The sequence below is a fragment of the Misgurnus anguillicaudatus genome, chromosome 10 (assembly GCF_027580225.2).
Source record: "Misgurnus anguillicaudatus chromosome 10, ASM2758022v2, whole genome shotgun sequence".
NCBI lineage: Eukaryota > Metazoa > Chordata > Actinopteri > Cypriniformes > Cobitidae > Misgurnus > Misgurnus anguillicaudatus.
In genome coordinates, this window is record NC_073346.2 from 32,637,969 (window position 1) to 32,643,968 (window position 6,000).

Genomic DNA, 6,000 nt, shown 5'->3' on the forward strand with positions numbered 1-6,000 from the left:
GAATGATACCCACAAAAATACTATAAACAAAACCACCTTATTTGATCGTACAAAAGAGCCTTACAATTCTGTAGATTTGACCCATCCTTATGGACATTTGTACATTTGTTGTGTCTCTCAGACTTGCCTTAGAGAAATTGCAGAATGTTTTCAATTCCTAAAAGTATAAAGGTGCTTTACCTGCATCAAATAAGTCACCTTGAAAGGTCTCAGAAGAATTTCCTTACCAACTCAATTAAATAATAATAAAAATAAATAAAACAGCTTAAATGTTTACCTTAATCTACCTACCTTAATCTTGGGCAAAGCTCTTTCTCTACCTTGAGACGTTTAGCAGTGTATTCTCAGGTCATTCAGAAAGGAAATATTTGACATTCAAAATGTCTTTTTCCTCTCTCCATGTGAGTTTGCATAAGATCCAGAAGAGATGCATTCTTAGAATTACCAAATTGCATAGTGTACTCCCATGTTCAGTTCTCAAGGAACATGCAAATAAAATGTTTACTGTGACATACTGTAACTAAGTTGGCATTAATAGGAGCATGTTGCTAGTTGATTTTACATGCAAAACCATAAATCCAGACCACCTGCGATGGACATGCAGCCGTTCATGATATATTTTTATCTGCTTTTACTTATTTACACTGCAGGTGAGAAACTTTACATGTCACAAGTTTTTCATGAACATTTTCGTGATGACCTCTTTGTTCCCTATAGCAACAGCCAAGGATGATGAAGGATGGTCCGTGAAAGTGCACACAGAGGTCAGGCCGACTGAAGGGTACCAGTGCTGCCCTGCTCTTTTACTCATCCGCACCACACCCATCCCTCCTCCATGCATGTGGTGTGGACCCTCGGCGTGTTCCACTGAACGAGTCTCAAAAACAGCCAACAGTGCCAATCAGAGCCTGACCAGTACCAGTGTTACCGCCATCACAGAGAACAGAGAACATACCAACAGCATGACAGCGCTATTATTGTCGTGTGAAGATACCAGGAAGTCACGGGCACATTCACAAAAGTGGAGATACCAGGAAGCCACGGGCACCGTCGAAAGTGGAAATACCAGGAAGCGCACGGGCACCCTCACGAAAGCCTTGAACACACTGGGTATCACTTTTTGGTGTTATTTTCAAGCATAACTTAACATTTGCATGTTCCTACCAAATATTCTAAACCATGCAAACATTATCATTTGTTAAGCACACACACTCTTAGAAACACATATTTGTGCGTTAAGCTTTTAACACATTATGTGTCATTTTGTGTTGTTTCAATTATAAACACCGAGATGGGTGGATTCTGGGACAACACACTAAATACTCGTTATTATAATTCGTTCTAAGAGTGCAGTGAAAATATTTCCCAGCAAACACCCCAACGTTTTTGGTTCCCTTTTTTGGGGGGATCCAAACAATAGCATTCTGGGAACATTCTTTTTAGGTTTTATTTTTACAACCATTTAATTACGTTGCAGGGTGGTTTATAAAAAAATATGTTTGCAAGATGTTTTACATGACTATGTAACTCTGGGAACAGTATGGCAGGTTCAGTAATCCACAACACCATGGATGCGGTGCCAGGGCCAGCCGAGGCATAAGCGAATTAAGCGGCTGCTTGGGGCCCCGTGGCCACCAGGGGGCCCCCCAGTCGTTTCATTTTTACAATTAAATAACTTAAAGAGTAACTAAACCCCTGGTCAGAGCCTGACTCCACCCACTGGCAATATTTGAAAAATGCAAGAAAAGTGGGCAGATCCCAACGGAGATAGAGGGGACAAACTAAGCTCGTGCCAAGTGTGTGGTAAGCTTGAACCTGCTTACATCACGACGTATTTTTTGGACCCAACATCCAATAGGAAAATTCAACTGCAGTAGCCACCGTTCAACCTGAAGAGGGCAGCACTCAGGTGTTTTTACACTATATATTGTAGTATTGCAACACTTTATATCCAAATGTCAAAAAAGTTACTCAAATCAGTGAACAGCACTAATAAAGCATCATTCTTACAGATCATTAACTAAAAAAGTTGTTTTAGGGTTTAGTTACTCTTAAAACAAGTAATATGAATGAATGAATAATTCAAGACAAAAAAAATCTCATTTGCAGACAAGTGTATTTCTGCTCTGCAGTGCTAGTGTTTGAGTCACGTGCAATATAGACACCTCGGTGCAACCACTCCAGTCCAAACTTGAACTCGACAAATAGACCCTCTACTACAGAGAAAACTGTCTAGTAGCCACAGGTCAACCAGAACCAGCTAGTAATGGACACTTTCAAAAAACTGCTTTATAAGGCTTTGAAACCTTTATGAATCTTTTGTTTGGAATCATTGGTTTGAAGCGTGTATGCAATTGGGCAAGTCACATGATTTCAGCAAACGAGCCTTTGTTACGTCATATTGGAAGCGTTTCAAAACTCCGATGGCTGCCACTTGGGGATGATGTAAACCCAAAGTGAACCCATGAACCGGCGGTGTCTACTTAGGTTTTGACTTATTTCAGATCAGTGTAACTATAAATGTTAATAAAAATGAAATGCGTCAATTGTGTTTGTACTGATCTAGTGCTCTCTTCGGATGCCTCTTAATCACATGAAATGAAATTCCATCAGATTGTAGCCTACTATAAAACAAACAAGCCAACGCCAGATGTTTTGGATTATAGTTGGCAGAAAATGTAGACAAGTTGCCATTTTACATTATTGTAAAATGAGTGAAATTAAAAGACCAAGTTTAATTGTTGGGAACATTTAGAATTTGGAAACAATATTGTAAGGTAAATGCTATGTGATCAACACCTGACGAACCACAAAAACTATTTTAAATATTATTTTACGATTTGTAAATTTGACAATATTACACTCTTGTAATGGGTCTGGGTTGTCTGTTTTACACTATTTTGACCAGCAGGTGTCGCTACGTGTGTTGTGTTTCGAACGCTTCGGAACAGTAAATAATTTTGCAAAGCAATTGGTTTAATTGATTCGATGCTTGAACTGACTCTTTTCTACCATAGAATCAGCAGCACACATTTTAGTCCCAGGTAATGCACAGACATGTACCCTCTCCCTGATGTTCAGTGGATAGCACCAGTCCAAAAGGTGTCCTCAAAGACGACCCCGCATTCCATCTTTCTCACGAGGCTGCTGGGCAATATTGCACATCGAGTCAACTTCTGGATGTTAAACCTGGGGTACGGTAAGTTGAGCTTCAAACTCTTTGGGAAAGGATCAATAAGCAACGCTCTACATTTTACCTCATATTCCTGAGAAGTCATCCAATCACAAACTAATGGTCGCTTTCGAAACACTGCTTTATTACATTACTTTGAAACATTTACAAATCTTTTGTTTCGATTAATTGGTTCGGAGCGTGTTTCAAACCGGTCAAGTCACGTGATTTTAGCAAACAAGGCTTCATACGTAATAACGATGATTCACCACCAGAGGGAATTGATCACAAATAACCAGTGTCTTAAATGATGAGGAGAACTCGGGTCAGTTTTATTATGCAAGTTCATAAAACATTCATCCTTCTGACTACCATTTTGTCTACTTTTTGTTTATAGACACATTTAATGACAAACATATGCATACTTTACAGGGGAGTTAGATTTAATGATTTGTTTTCCCTAAATAAAACTAAATACATGCAACGCACTTTGAATTGTGCCTTAAAGGGATAGTTCACTTTAAAATGAAAATTCTGTCATCATTTACTCATCCTCAATGTTTGATATTTTCGGAAATTAATAAAGTTTAAACCGTGTTAAGCTGTTTTATACGTTCCTAGCTGGAAACGTGCTTTGATATTTGCGAAATATTTTGGTCGGATGCTGCAGTGAACGGATGTCTTTGTGTAGAGTTGACATGTTATTTGGATTTGTTCATCAGGTAAAATGGGTATTTGACTAGCAAATGATTTCTACATATCCTATATATTTTAATCAATATACTTAGGCTTGCTATGTATTTTCGTTTTTGATTGCTCATTTCAAATTCATATTTTATGTGTTTGACATCAGCTTATTGGGTAGGATTGGGGGATTATTAAGAGCTGCACAATTGTAAACATATGGGTTTTATATGCCTGTAATTCTTGATTATTGTAAATCAATATTATTTGCATTTAACATCAACTTCATGCCAAACTTTTATTATGATTTACTTAATTTTTTGGTGAAACATTTTTACATTATGTTTATTGTCTGAGCTAATGTAAGCAAAAAAGTAGTTAGAAATTAAGTAGATCACATGTTAATTTAAGGATCAATGAGAAAATAATCATCAAAGGAAACTTCTGGAATGACAAACATGAGAGAAACTCTTTAAAAAATCCAGATAAGTTTGGAGTTTATTAATATTTAAACTTAAAATTTGTACTTTTAATTAAATATTGTCTTTGTCCTTGCGTAAAGTTTTTTTATCTGAATACTTAAAGTTATACTGTTATATTAACTGGGTAACAGCTTTCTGTGCAAATACTGCTAGAATAATCGTGACTATTTGTATTGTACGTATTTATTTAGGTCACCAAAGTGTTAAAATAGCTGTGCTCTTTGAAATGTGTGTAAAAGAATAAATTTCTGGTCATATTTTTAATGCACAATGAGCGGGTATATGAGCCACACTCTGTAAAACATTTACTATGATTTATTCAATTTTTGGTAAAACATTTTATACTTACAAATACTGAGTAAATTTGAAAGCTTTAAATCTGGTATTAACAATAATTAAATTGATTTCCTATTAAAAATAAAATTGAGTAAAAATAAGTAATTGCAAATGTTAAGTAGATGTAGCTGTTTTTTATGAATTTTATTTAAATAATAAATGAGTTGAATTTACTTAATGTAAAGTGAATTTATTTCATACCATCCTTTATGAACGATGAACAAAGCAATTGTACACAATTATTATTTTATTGAACATTTATTTACACATGACATAACTCTACAGTCATCATGAAACTCCAAAAATGCCAAACAGTACATGTTACAAATACAATGAGCTGAATAAACTCTGAGAGGTTGTAGAATCACTTCTTAATTCCAGACAGGTGGATCAGCAGAATCCTGCACCTATATTGTAAATGTAATTACTCATACTCCACACTTACCAGGATTTTTGAGGAGATTCGGAGATGTTTATTGTCTGCAAAAGACGCAATTTCATCTGCTGCTGAATAAAACCCGTTTGCTTTGTTGATTTTTAAATTAACACGTGATCTACTTTGTTTGCCTATATTTACTAAAATAATAGGCTACAATGTAAAAATGTTTGATTGTCGATGTTATGTTGATGTTAAATACATAAAATATTAATTTTAAATGAGCAATTATTATTATAAGTTTTAAAACGTGTAAATATTCAAGTGTGAAATTCTCAAATATATTGATAATCAGATATAATAATATTGATTTACAATAATTAAGAATTATATGTATATAAAACTTATATGTATATAATTGTGCAGCTCTTAATAATCTTTTAATCTTACCTAATAAGCTGATGTTAAATACATAAAATATGAATTTGAAATGAGCAATTAAAAACGTAAATATATAGCAAGCCTAAGTGTGGCATTCTCAAATATATTGATTAAAATATTAAGGATATGTAGAAATCATTTGTTAGTTAAATATTTATTTTATTTGATGAATAAATCTAAATAACATATGTTAATTTTACACAAAGATATCTTACTGTAGCATCCGATTAAAATATTTCGTAAATATTAAAGCACGTTTCCAGTTAGGAACGTATAAAACAGCTTAACACGGTTTAAACTTTATTAATTTCCGAAAATATCAAACATTAATAGCAAACTTGGAAAGAATGAATAAGAATGAATAGCGATTTCTAAAATGAGGGAGGGGCTACAAATCCAGTTAGCAAAACTGTGAGAACAGATTGCAAAAGCGTGCGCACGGTTTATAAATTCGTGGGTACGGATTGCAAAAACTAAGGGTACGGTTTACAAATCTAAGAGCACGGATT